Source organism: Mercenaria mercenaria, chromosome 4 (assembly GCF_021730395.1).
Source record: "Mercenaria mercenaria strain notata chromosome 4, MADL_Memer_1, whole genome shotgun sequence".
Classification (NCBI taxonomy): Eukaryota; Metazoa; Mollusca; class Bivalvia; order Venerida; family Veneridae; genus Mercenaria; species Mercenaria mercenaria.
This window is the reverse complement of record NC_069364.1, coordinates 66,998,771-67,013,899: the sequence shown is the minus strand read 5'-3', so window position 1 is coordinate 67,013,899 and position 15,129 is coordinate 66,998,771. Positions and strand designations below refer to the sequence as shown.

At 33.7% G+C, this 15,129-nt stretch overlaps 1 protein-coding gene across 2 annotated transcripts in view; it reads left to right on the top strand.

Moving 5' to 3' along the window:
- The first annotated feature begins 964 nt into the window (after positions 1-964).
- The window catches only part of LOC123552008 (dual specificity protein phosphatase 14-like), a 50,852-nt gene continuing 36,687 nt past the window's right edge, over positions 965-15,129 (top strand). Inside the window, exon 1 of one of the 2 annotated variants that reach the window (XM_045341362.2) lies at positions 965-1,154. The gene's annotated coding sequence lies outside the window, so the exon portion shown is untranslated. Of the gene's footprint in view, positions 1,155-9,515; positions 9,541-15,129 lie in introns of those variants that run through there. The other variant, XM_045341363.2, reaches the window with a different exon arrangement.

The window sequence follows — 15,129 nt, the reverse complement described above, 5'->3', positions numbered from 1 at the left end:
AATTGATAGAAGATCTCGTAATTACGAGATAAGAACGATTGCTTTCTAATAATGATATAAAATACATATACATACATTTTAGAATGTCTTCACCTGGACCCGTCATTTTAAAACTGCAAACTCAGCACGAACAAAGCATGGACAACTATTAATACATACATCATAAGGCCAAGTTAATTTTTCACTTTTTGTAAAGGTACTTCAAATCTGACATAAATATGACAAAACGAGATATGTTCGAAACTTAAATACCATTGGTGTTTAAAAAACTTTTAACTGCAATAAATATTTATATGCAGTCTCTAATTTAAATAATTTAAACTCTATGTGACTTGGTATTTTCATTTAGCACAGAGACACAAATCAATGAATTGTCTTTGCCTCAAAGAGGACAATATTAGAGACATTATATAATATCACGACAATCTTGATTTTTTCGTGAGGACCGTGTTTTAAGTCCGAGAAAAGCCTCAAACTATCCATTATGTGAAAAAATGGACAATCTCGGCGCGTTGCGCCTCGATTTGTCCATTATTTTACATAACGGACAGTTTGAGGCTTTTCTCCTTTCCATAAAATAAGTCATCCTGATAAGCCAAATGAGTAAGGCTACGTGTAACGGAGTTCCGCTTTCAGAGGGGTGGTGCTTGGATTGTATCAGATCGACTTTGCTAGTTCTTTCCTTGATTTTATTGAAGTATTTTGCTTCGAGAAAAACAACTGACAAAGTTAATTAGATTGATTGAACGTATGAAAGAAAATCAGCGTTTTCATAAAGCTAAAATGATCTTCAGTCAGTAGATATTCTTTTAAACGGGACTGTGCACTGTAAAACAATTCAGTTACGGCAGACATCCTAGGCATACACAAAAGCTTTAAATCGATACTGAGCATCTAGAAATCGTTCACATCTTGGGGAGTTTGTCATCCTAGATTTCTTTAACCATTCTGTCTGGTTTTGAGTGATTATAATTTATCATATTGTTTTCCTTGCGTTCTCGGTTAATATCAGATCGGGAAAGGTTTTCGAAACTAAAAACCGTTTTGAATGAGGCTTCAAAAGTAGCTTGTTAACTCGTTTTGTGTGATATGATGGGAAATAATATTATTACGAGTGCAAATTATTCAAATGCAGAAAGACATACGTTTTGATGGTAAGTCTATATTTTGTAGTATTTTATATAAAGAACAATAAATTTGATCCACATTTATTTTATTAGTACTTTTCAGTATGTTTAGAAAATCTCTTGCTTGTTTTTGAAGTAATTAATTTTGAGACATTTCCAATTTTTAATTTTCTTGTTCTAGAAAATATAAAATTCTTTAAAAAATGTTACTTTGTTTTATGATACATTGTTTTAAATTATGTTAATATGTGAAATAAATGCACATACATGTTTGATTGCACTATTATGGTAGATTTACTGCTATTACTAATTTTATTATGTTTATAAGGGGCCTTTGTGGCCGAATGGTTAATGTCGTTGACTTCAATTCATTTGCTCCTCGCCGATGTTAGTTCTAGCCTCATTCGGGGCGTACAATTATTCATACGAGGAAGCCATACAGCTGGCTAACGGAAAGTCGGTGGTTCTACCCAGGTGCACGCTCGTGATGAATAATGCCCGGAGGGGCACCTGGGATCTTCCTTCAACATGAAAAGCTGGAAAGTCGCAATATGACCAATAATTTTGTCTGTGTGACGTTAAACCCAAGAAAAACAAAACAGCTTTTATATATACTGCATTTTTATAGCGTACGTTTCATCTTTTGAATTGTATACACGTACATTCAGAAAATTATACAAAGAATCAATTCTGCCCCTCGCCGATCTGTGTTCGAGCCTCAATCGGGGGCGTTGAATTCTTCATGTGAGAAAGCCATCCAGCAGGCTCACGGAAGGTCGGTTGTTCTACCCAGGGGCCTGCCCGTGATGAAATAATGCACGGAGGGACATCTGGGGTCTTCCTCCACTATCAAAGCTGGAAAGTCACCATATGACCTATAATTGTGTCGAGGTGACGTTAAACCGGACAAAAACAAACTATTCTAATGATAAAGACGCAAACTAAAAGAGACAAACAAAATTAATAATAAATAGTTTTTCTAAGAAAAAGTACCAAAGTACCACAATACATTAATTTTCAACCAAAAAAGAAGTCAAGTGCGGTTAACAGTCCTGAGAATTCTTTATGTTAAACTGAAATCGAAATGTATTTCGAAAGATGCAGTATGTTTTTCAATTGTAAAATCTTGTTAAATTTATATTAAAAAGCCAGTGTAATCTAACCGTGTAACCGTGACGTTATATTAAATTTATGGCAATAAAAACGTCACCTTTCTGATTGCAGTTAAAAATGGAATCTGTACAAAATATACAACAATCTTTGGTATGCTTGTTCTTTCATTGCAGTTTATGTAATACGTGTGTTCTCTAATCTGGTATGCAAACAAGTGATCTGCAGATTGTATCCCCTGGTCTGACTTTTCAGTGGTCTGTAGATCAGAATGGTTTGGTCATTGTTCAGACACAAGTTGTAAGATCAGATTCATGCACTCTTTACCAATAAATGTATCAACAAATGTTTGTTGTCTAGTATTAATTAGCAGTCTTGTTGCTTATATTAGTGTCGCTGGTTCTGAACAATTAAACTTTAGTCTATCTTTCTTACTAGTAAATATGTTGATTTTATAAGAGTGCAACCTATGCCTTTGGTAGTTTCCGATGGAGTGTATTAGTGGGCTGATATAGAACTTATAAACATACAGGCAAAACTTGTCGATGAGCCAGACCTGGTTATCTGGGCCAGCGGTACCACTCGAGGCTCATTGCTATATATGGAAGGGTACACATATCAATGGATATGTGGTTATTTTATCGCCGAACAATTTACTGTTCTTAAACCGGCATTAGACAGAAGAATAAGTATATTCTAAATTACTGCTTCTACTGATATTTTGGCTATATTTTCTTTATAATTGACATACACGTAGCCCAGACGATTTGTTTATCAAAACTGTCATTGGCATGTGCCTGACTTCCATTTATTGTTGGCAATTAGAGGTACTGATAGACCAGTAGTGATACATTAAAGAACATATTTTCATTAAGAAACGTTTGTTGTTGTTGTTGTTGTTGTTTTGCTCACTCTCCAATTAATAGATAATGTTTAAAGACGATGTAATTCTAAACTGAAATAAGAACGTGTTTTGACATTTTCCTTGTTAGTGAAGGACACTTTCCTAGAATCAGACATAAGTAGATGATGACAGTAGATGGTGTTCATCCCTAAAATATACAGAATTTCAGGGACTGTTAAAATACTCGAAAATACAAGAATGAAGATTAAACCTTCGTATTAAAAAATATTAAAAAATGATACAATGATAAGATCACGTGCAACGTAAAGAAATTGTCAAAGATGACATTGAAATAAAGCTCACAGCTGTATGACATACAGTTAAAGAACAGAAAAACAAGTGCTATGTTTCATAAAAATAAACGCCATTGCCTAAACTAAATAATATATAACGTTGCAAAGAAAACAAACTTTTAGATGCATTACTGCCTTATCAAGTTTTACAGGTATCATAGATAGATTACTTTTCCATTACATCAAAACAAAGTTGACAAACGGTGTACTCTCAAACACTGTACATTTTATAAATCTACCCATTTTATAATTTCTTACCAGTGAAAAATATATTTGACATTTTTCACTGTGACAACACCAGTTATATTTCACTCAAAAAACCACTGAAAACATGTAATAACTCGTATTTCATGCTATCACACTTAAAAATCATACCCTCCTTGTCATTTTTGCCAATTTATTTTTAGTTGCTGTTTATGTTGTTGCTGTCAGAAGCCCTTAAAGGGCATTGACTTTATCGATTAATTTGAAACTTCAATAAACAGGTTGTTTCCCGTTGAACAGTGAAGAGCAAGAAAATGTTTATTTTTGTTATTCCTAATTATTCTGCCCTTGCATAGTATCATCTGGGACATATAGCTACAGTAAGTGACATAATCAACAGTATCATGAACTATTCCCTGTGTAATACTCATTGTTCTATGAGGAACGTAAGTGAATCCGCGCAGTCTGGTCAGGATCCATGCTGTTCGCTTTCAAAGCCTATTGAATTAGAGAAACTGTTAGCGAACAGCATGGATTCTGACCAGACTGCGCGGATGCGAAGGCTGGTCAGGATCCATGCTGGTCGCAAAGCGACTATGTTGGTTTTCCCATGGCACGGCTGAAGTAAGGAATATAAGAAAATCATTTGGAAGCATAGAATACAAATAAGCAGAATAAAGTTTATTACAAGGTGCAACATCCCTCACCAACCTTTCACCGTCTTTTAAAAGCGGGAATCTAATATAGATGTATATGGATATTTAAAAAAAAAGCTGACTTCAAGTCTGGGGAGACCGCAAATTTGTTACGGCAAATTTTGAATTACTTGGAATTGCGTTTTCCAGAATTTACAATTATTTTTTTACATGATGGTAGAATGCACATACTAGACAGATAATCCACCTTGAAACAATTGAATACATGAAATATACATATGTATATAAGAAAATGCACTGCACCTTTCAGGAAGTTTATCTTTCAGTTATGAAAATTATTGAACAAAACATTGGGTTGATTGTTGTTTGTTTTTATTGATTTCGCCTAACTTGATTTTTTTCTGCATTACAGAACAAATACATTATAGCATACAAAATTTCCCGTTTTTCCATTTTTCACTAAAGTAAGAGGGGTGAAAAATTGCACTGCAAATACAAGATTTGTTAAACCCTTATCATGCTTGACACGAATGATTCTGCCTTTGCGACCAGTCCAGATATAGATCAGCCTGCACATCCGTGCAGTCTGATCATGATCTGCACTGTTCGCCATTCAGTCAGTATCTTTTTGGTAAGCACCCTGAAGGACGGATAAGTTCATTATAGAAATTTAGCAGGGTAAAGGTTACTAGATATGAATGATACATTTTTTCAGATAATTTGAAAATTCTTCCATGACCAAAACTTCAATTGAACACAAATTATAGATGACCGCATCTGAAAATACCAAAAAAAAAAAAAAAAAAAAATTAATACGATTGCTTTATTTCACAAAATCCTTAATTGTATGTATGTCACACATGTGAATGTGAACAGTCGGTCGTAATCAAACGAATGCGCGCAAAGTGTAGCCAATTTGTTATATCTGCCAGTCTATCGACATGAAAACAAAATATTTGTTCGGCGCCTGCCCGTGAATATTGTATTAGATCTCTGCAAGAAGATCAGAATATTGCTTAATAATTTTTGCTTCAGTGATTAATTTAGTGTGTGGATAATGTGATGGAATCAATATGAATGTTTGCGTTTAAAATTTTCATTAGTAAGGCAGTGACATTTATATTACTGTTGTTCTGTTATTGATCCATTTACTCGCTCTGTTGTAAGTTTGTTTTAGATTCTGCCATTTCATTTTGATTTTATGTATAAATGCTTTATTTCTGTTTTGTTTTTGTTTTGTCTACGCAAGGGCATTGTTTACTAGAAATGGAAAATTGGATATTACAGATCTTCAGTTATTATCATTCTAGAAAAATTAATTGTTTTTAGACATTTTTTGTTATTTCAACGACCCGACTCACTTTATTTTTAAGGTTTTTGACAATAATCACTTTTCTGTTGGTACATGTTCATAGTGTAGTCAAAATCAATGTTAAATAGAACACATCAGTTTCTGTTGTAGAACTTAATTTTGAATTAATTGTTATATGTTCCTGAACGTAATTTTTGCTCAGGTCTGTTCGATCAATCACCAACTGACGTATATCAACCTTAACTCTCCAGTGTTTTTTAACAAGGACACCCCTTTTGGAGGCATTTACAGTTGCCCTTATCCGTCCGTCCACATTTGTGTCATCCATATCTCAAAAATATTTTGACCCAGAGTCATCAAACCTCACAGGATTGTTATTCAAGATGTGAAGTTGTGCACCTGGTATTTAAAATGGGATCTCAACAGCCAGACCAGAGTTAGTTATATACTGGTATCCGAGTCCCATGCCGAAACAAAAAGGTAGGCGGTCCTATATCGCACAGTCAAAAAAACGAGATGAACGCTTTTATTTTTTCGTTGTGAAAATAAGGATGAATATCCAACGTGATACTAATTTGATTTAGCTTTTACACGGTGAATTCTAGAACAACATCAACACATGTTCGTTCCTACAATAATATTTGCAGAAGCCCTTGGCATACGTGGATGCTCTGGCACATAACGTCCTCCTAGGGCACCAATCAATCCCAAGACATTCTGCAGATGTAACTACACTAAAACATTTTCAACATATCTCCACTTTTTCGGATAAAGTTGTCCGTTTCTTTTCTTTCACCATACTGTCGACATACATAGTGGCATTGCTGCGGACGAGTTAAGGTTCTTTAGTGTCATCTTAAAAGGGCCTTTTCACCATGTTAAGTACATCTGTTAGCTGGTTGCTAATATATTATAAAACTTATTTTATAAAGGCCTGAATTAGGATAATGGGAATGAAAACATGGAAGTGGTCAAAATGATCAACGTGAGCTGCTATGGCTAACCTAAAAACTTATTAACTGGACACACAAAAAGAAAAAACGTTTCATACAGCTTCTACTTATGTAATAAAGTAGATGAGCCAGAATTCTGTAATCTGAATAATAGGTAGAAGTCTGTAAGCATAAGCATGTGTCCTACTAGTGTACGTTTCTGTACTTGTAAATTCATTTTCTTTTGACGAATGGTTGTGTTCTTTGACTCCGGATCACTTGTCCCTAATCACTGTCAAATTTGCTTTAAACCCTGAGAGTGGGTGTCAAATTTCATTTCTGTTATGTCTGAAAGTTGTCCAGTTCGTTGGCAAGAGAAATGAAATATGTTCGATAAATGTCATTTTAATAAATTTATTAATGATGTGACATCAACTGAATAATATATAAATGATGTAATCTTGAAAGGTAACAAAGCATACTTGATTAAATTTGAATAAACTGAAGACCGTAGTTTTCAATAAAAGGGATATAAACAGAGTAATGCCAAACCGCAAGGAGTGTTTACACTAGCAGATATATTGGGCACATCCGGCGCCTCAACCTCTTTCTACATATCATAATCTGGCGTTCATAGGTATATACTTTTTAATAATCATGTCAAGCTTTACTAGCCCATAACTGTTCGAATTAGAATGTGCCTGTTCATCTTATATGCAATATCTGCAATAATATGTAATCACCCAAAGTTACTTTTAGTGTTTTAAGAGCGTTTTAAGTTACAACATCAAAGAAGTCTGTTAGTTTATTTCCAAACAACTGTTTGAGCTTTATTGATCACACTTTTCCAATACAGCCTCAGTTAATTTAGGAATTGGTGAATCTTCTTTGACTGTACAGTATAGATTATACGTCGTTACAATTTCTAAAACCCATGCACATTTCACTGGCACAAGACCAGAAAGAAAACAATTGTGTAAATGGCATGTCCCCTATGTGTAGTACAAGCTATGTCCTTTCAAGGAGACATAAAGGGGAAAGAACTATTCCATTTCAGTTGCAAATGTTTCTCTGTAAACACAAGCGTTCTTCAAATACATGTTATGCATATTGAAAAAAGTGACTTTTTTTTTCGGAATATGTTTGTGTATAAACATCTTCGCAAAAAATAGTGTAGCTTTGATAGCAAAACTGTCATACATGACGTCATAACTCAGTAGACGTGTACTAATTTGTATTCGTCTTGAAAAATATTAATTTTGTTATGTTGAGATTACTTAACTAAACCACATTTTCAAATGATAATTATTTCTTTACTTTAAACCTACTTTAAACCTTTCGTTGATCCTTTTCAACGAAAGACAGAATACCAGAATTATCTCGTTAATGAATTGTATGTGGTTAAGAAGTTTACGTTTTCATCATGTTATCAGGGAAAATTATATAGTATATCCAAGTATCTAGGAACATATTATGTGAAAGTTCGTGTTTCCTTAGTTTCTGGAACTGGAAAAAGCCAAACTTGGCAGGTGTTTTGATGTTAGGTTTCTGTTGAAGTATTTATACTTCGCAACATGTGAATCAGATATGATTATATTACCTGTACTTCTACAGATATCCCGTAATGAAATGTGTTTGTGCTGATTATGAAATGGAAAAACTATCTTTACTTAATATTTTCCCTTTTGTGTGTCCAACTCCTTAATTACTATTGAAAGGATATGCTGGAAAGTTTCATAGAAACCTTGACGTGAAGATGACCATAAATAATGGATTTTTTTCTGTGATATTTTTTCTAGAATCATTGCCCTTTCTTAATTTCACAAAATTTGCCATATTGGACCAATCGAAGTTGCTTAGATGCACAACCTTATCAGAAAACAATTTGTTTCAAACTTTTAGTCGGGCATCCTGGTTTTTTTACTTTAAAAAACTTGTGTTGTATATTAATGATATTGAGACATCCGTGTCCTATGGACACAATTCGAGTTAGTATTTTATATCTTGAAAGTGATATGAGGTGCAAGATGACGAGAATAATAGACCACTGTCTGTTGATATCAATGTTATCAGGCTACAGATATTGACGGAAGGTATGACGGAAGGTGTTTGGTAAACCAAACTCCTTCCCACCAATATAGCCTCCCCTGGTAACATTTATAGACTGTTATTCTCTATATAACGTATGCTTGTCTACCTTATGCAATATTTCAGTCTTCAGTCGTTATTCAAGAATGTTAAATAACGAATATTTAGATAAAAAAATAGATATGAATTCTCATGACACACATAACCCAAAATGATCAGTTTATACACTGTTGCAGAATACAATAGATTCCGATTTAAAATGTGACTGCTTGAATGAATAATCTGACATGAACAAATATCTTTAAGGTATATCAATGACCTACCACACGTATCAAAATATGAAGTAAGAATATAGGTTTGTCTAACCCGTGTTACTTTTTACCCCAATCTCTGGTCATTTTCTGGTGAGCGTTGCTTGCTTTCTGTGGCGGTACTTTTGTTTTACAATGCTAATAAAAGCTGACTATACAGTGTTAAGTCCTCCAAGAGCTGGTAGGAGGAATGGAAAGTCAGTGTATAAAAAAGAAAAACAAACAAGCAAAACACAACACGCGTTTGCTTTAATTTCACATAATTTGTCAGACAGACATGTGAATGTATGTACAGTCAGTAATCAAACAAATGCGCGCAACATGAAATCTGTTAGCAATATCTAACAAGCCACTCTGTACGAGTCTATCGAATTGAAATCAAAAGAAATTTGTTCGACATCTGCTCATGAACATGACAAACGCCTTCTGGGAGCAGATGCTAATATGGCCTTTTTTCGAATTCAGTGGTTAATTTCATGTGTGGATTATAAGGTGGAATAAATTTGTTTTCATTAGCTAGGCTATGACATTCATACTGGGTCTTGAATTACAAACCAGCAGTGTTACTGTTATTAATCTGTACGCTAGGTTGTAGGTCACTAGGTACGTATTATTTGATATTATTTTATTTTGATTAATGTTTTATTGTTGAGGAAATGCTGCACTAGAAATAGAATTATTATGGATCTTAATATAATGATATAACCATATTGTTAGACTTTATTTATTTTACACCCGCGGAAACGTTCTTCCTTTGCCAATCATTGCATTATTTCCACTGAGGAAATGAAGGAGGGAACAAAATCAGATGTAGAACAAAACTTGAAATATATTTTCAAGCGTTATACGACACGCATCTGAACGAAAATTCAGTTTGATTTTGTTAGACCGAAATCAATGTATAAATTGATTGTCCCTGACTAGACATACCCGGTGGTTGTTTGTGAATTAATAATAAAGCTCACTTTATGAAAGCTTTAATCATTGTAATGAAATAGAAACGAGAAAGAGCTGAGTTAATTCAAATATGAGCTGCTATAGCTTACAAAACAAAGAACGTGCCATATACACGGGTATCTGCAAGTTCTGTCTCTGCTATACCGTCACAGAGAATATATGTTCAGTAATAAGTAGGTTTCAGTTTGACACAATATTATGCAAGGACTTGGCCTTGGCTAAACGTTTTCAGTATTCTTAGATGAGTACTCTGGTTGTAAAAGTATGCGTGTATCCTGCAAGGGAAAACGGTTTCTGTGTTTTTGAGCAATTAACGGTTGTGCTCACTTATTTCAGATCACTTTCCAGCTCACCACTATGGCTTTGAACCCTGCTCGTACGTGTATTTTTCATTCCTTTTATGTGTTGAGATTGGTCTATTACTTGGCAAATAGTGGTGATTCTAGCAAAATGCCAGCCCGTACATAAGCAAAAGAAACGCAACAGGTGTCTTCGTCAACCCCGGAACTTAAAAGACGCTCTATCCAACATAACAAACATAATCAAATTCCATCAACCAAACTTTGATTATATTTTGTTTGGTTGCGTTCTGTGTTACCAGATGTCCTTCTTGTATGTTGTTATACTATTCAGCAGCACTGTTGCTGCTGTAAGAAAACTTCCCGTACTTTGGGCTATGTGCTTGTATGCTTTTTGGTGCAGTCTTTTAATATGTTTGAATAATATAGTTCAGCTTTTTCGCCAGTGGTAGGGATGGGGTGATATTATGTACATTTCATGACTCGATGAAGCCGAGTCTGCTATACATTTTCTTCGGTTTTGTTCTATGCTACCAAAGGACTATTATATAGATTTTATTCAGGTTTAGCAGTGTATCACCAAATGACAAAAAGTTGTGGTAAATGAACTTACAAACACTCATCTGTAACCCTATTGTCCCGTACCATTAGATGCTTCTCAAAATGTTGTACCCCTTTAAATAAAAGAATGCCTGAAAGTAAACAATTGCTCTACGCGAAATTTAAGTGGGAAATTATAGCAAATACATCAAAACGAAGACATGTTACAGTTCTTTCGAAATTGTGAGTTTTTAAAGGCGTTGAACTTTCACGAAATGTGGCCCCTGTTGGTTTCCTTTGTGACACTTGCAACGTGACCGTTGTCACCTGTGCTTGTGTAGCTTGTGCTGTAACATCATACACAATAAACTGCGTGCATTTTGAACAATTAAATTAATGGTATTCTTAATCACAATTAGTATTGACCTTTATTCTTCACAATAGTAAGCGTTTCTACAAACATTTTATTGAAACATTTTAAAGCGAGAATACACCATCCAGTTATATCGGTATGGGAGGGTCACCAAAATTATAATGGACAGGTTGCAGCCGTAGAGTTCCACGTTTCAGATTACGTCAACGCCACCTACGCTGGCGTTTGCAACAGAAAAATCAATTTAATCTTTCATCTTAACAGTGTAAAACTGATCCGAATATGCGGTTGATGCACGGCAGCCACGCTTCGTTCAGCACAGAAATATTACAGAAGTAATACCCTTACTCTAATATAAATTTATTAGTTCTTGGTTATTTTATTTTTTAGGTAATTGTCCATATATCAGGGTTCAAGCATAGGTATTTAATATATTATTGTAGAACCTATTGCGTTGACTGTATTTGATACTGATCAAGTATTATTGTGTCCGAAGTGGCGTAGCAATGTTTAAATATTAATTTACGATAAAAGTGAAATTATCAATTCCACCCCTCCCCCACGCCTCTACCACCACCGCCCACCTTAAAATGTTCATTTGGATATTATATTTCTATCTCTTTTTGTACTCTTCAAATGAATTAAGACTACATATATACATAGATTGTATTGGCAGGTTTTATAATTTAAAACAGAAACGGGATCTTTCAGTAAAAATGATACTCGACTGGGTGATTTTTAGTGCAACAGCCGTTGGGCTTAAAAATATTTGTAGTCGGGACATCAGACGATGCTCCCTGAAAATTTATGTTATCTTGTATGCAATATAGAAGCTGATCGATATGGAAAAGCAGACATATGTCCAATTAGAAATGTTAAATTACTTGAAACCATAAATGATGTTGAGTGTTTGCGTAGGTACGGGAATAATCTACTGCAGGTGTTAAAGTTATGGAAGATGCTAAAGATATCAGAAGTGAACGGACAAATATATTTATGAAGATTCATGTAGATCATAATAATCATAATAAATAACTAAATAAAACCACAAAAATACTCTATAATGCGTTCTGTCTGTGTACAGATTGCAGATTGCGCAAAAGTCCTTGTGTTCAATAGTTGTCGATCCGTTGTCAAAAAAATTCATGCCATAAATTTGTGTTGTTCACGGTTCGGGTTATTTTTGATATTGCTGAATAGGCTAATTCTTCACCCAGTTGGAAAAAAAAATTGTTTCACAGGTGTTTAAATACATTGTAAAATAGATACAAACAATCATGCCCCCTGAACTATCAAATGGTTTCATTGTCAAAATTTTACATAATACAATTGGTACATGTTTAAAGCTTATAGACTTGAGTGGACATACGACACAGAAAAAAAATGGTTTATATAAGTACATTTGTATAGCTGTAACACATTTTGTAATAGTGACAAAAGTTAAAATCTTGTTTAAACCAATCGTACAATATGTTACAATATGTAAAGAAAATTTAGCCGAGCCTCACACGTCATTTTTCTTTTTTCTTTTAATAGATAAATGCTCAGTCTAAAACACTCAATTTACGTATATCTGTTTTTCCTGTCTTTTCCTGTAAACATCTTCGTTTAAATAACCCTCGCGGATGCGAGATATGTTTTGCGTTGTACGTCGCTGTTCTTCGTCTTCAATGTCGTTCTAGCGTGCAGCTTAAACTAATATTTAGTTGGACCAGTCCAGATCAATCGGACACGACTGTATAATTTGTCCCGATTTACGGTATTCAATAAAACAGGACCTGTTTTTTCAATATCGAAACGCAAATTACAGTGACTGTGTGTATTTTGCGTTCTGTTCGATCGAATGTCTTGACGATAGAAAGCAAGTATTATTTTGTAGCAAGCTACCTAAATGTAAATTAAGATCGAATGCTATTTTTTTTTTTTTTTTTTTGTGTTTGTGCGTTTGTACGGCTAACTACATTGATTTCTTGTAAAATAGTAAGACATGATGCAAAAGTCAATACGTGTTTTTACAAGTATAACGCACAAAGAATAGATCAAATACATTAACCTGTAAAAAAATGCTTTAACAGTAACATTGAACAGTTAATCTATTTAGATTCTGGCACATTTATAGCATCGTAAATATGTTTACATTGTCAGTCCCTTGAAGTACCATCATGAGAATTTAAGGCGTGTTAGAAAATCATTAAGTGCGTAATGTCGTCTTATTGTGAAAGCAGAATCTAAAGTGACATTCACTAACTTCTTCAAAATATATAAAGAATTTCACATTATAGACACATATTTTATTTTATATTCGATTATATATTTATATAAATATCAAACTTTTGTATGAATTCCATCTTTTTTAGACACCTTGCTATTTGAGTTGAACAGCATGTATTATCTTACTAGCAGTTATTTTGACACGATAGAATTCGCATGCTACCGAAAAAAACAACAAACTCAGTGTTAACGAAACTTTACAAAAATTCTCTGTGCATAAAAGTTAAACCTATTTAACATTTCTGTCCATTTGTTCATGTAACATGCTCTGTCGAATTCCAAACTTGTACAGCTCGGTGTGATACACTATATCGGTTCTAGAATTTATCAAAGTAACTTATCTTGAATATTTTTCAATTTCCTGATCTTAGGTGATTATGTGGTGAAACATTAGATTTTTTCGTTTTGATAATGAATTTCAAGACAGTATTATTCAGTTTGATATTCATTTTAGTAACATTGTGCAGTTTTTGATAATATAAGCTTCCATTATTTCTGTCGATTCTCTGCGACAGTTGTTCTTGTTTCGATATTTTATTGTTTTGACGTCAATTTGTTCTTTGGTTTTTGTCATTGTTATTTTAGGAACGTGTGCACGAATATTTTTATACTAAAATAGGTAGGCTGAGTTGTGAAATTGTAACAAAATCTGAAATAAGGCACATTTTATAGTTTAGGACATTAATAATCTTAACTTAATTCGGTGAAAATTTACTAGAGTTTCCAATTGTTATAATTTGTATTTTGAATTATAGATGTGCACGCTCGAATATTTGCTAGTGCACAAAGTATTAATTTAATTGCAAAATCCGTATAGGAAATGTTGGTAATTCTATTTGTCAATAAAAGTCAAATAAAATCAAAATTCATGTGTTACAATTGTATAAATTTTCACAATGCAGAATGTCATCATTTTGCTTTGACAGGTACTTCCCACTATGTAACCGTTACATGTAATAAGTCTCCCTTTGGCTATTACATAATGACAGTCCGCAATATGACAGTCATGAAATACACTTTTTCCCAGTTTGATTTGACAGTTTGTTGGTATTTTATTCCAGCCAAGTCGTAGTTTCTTTCTATATGTGATATCTGTGCTTCGCATAAACCGTTATTTACCGAAAACCTTACTTCTTTGTACTTTTTTTACAAGTTATGTCCTACGTTTTAAAATATTCGAAAAATAAAGATATCAGCCAAAATATGTTCCTAACAAAAAGCAAAATATGTTCTTACATAAACAATCTAATTATATAATATTTAAGAATGCATACGAAAGCTACAAAATAAACTACAAAATAAAGCGCCCAGTCATATCTAAATACGAATAGACATAACACAAACAACCAACACCCATATATAACAGAATAATTGATCATGATTTCTTCCATTCTATTTACAAAAATGTGACCTTTCTCGATGATCCTAGAGAAATATTATGTCGTCCGCGAGAAAATATAAATTTTCCGACAGAATACCCTGCCTAAAAACCATGAAAGGTAACCTAAAAGTAACAGCACATTCGACTGTTTTTGCAACTCTTTGACAAAAATACTACATCAGGTCTCATAAAACAAAAGCTGTTGAACTTAAAATATCCGGTACACACACGTACCTCATAATGCAATATATGCATCGATTCCACACTATGATAGTAAGACTCCGACTAATGATTTCGGAAGACAGTATCTGTGTCTGTATAATAATATACAGCTTACAAAACAACTGGGATCTCAACTTCCAGTCTCACAA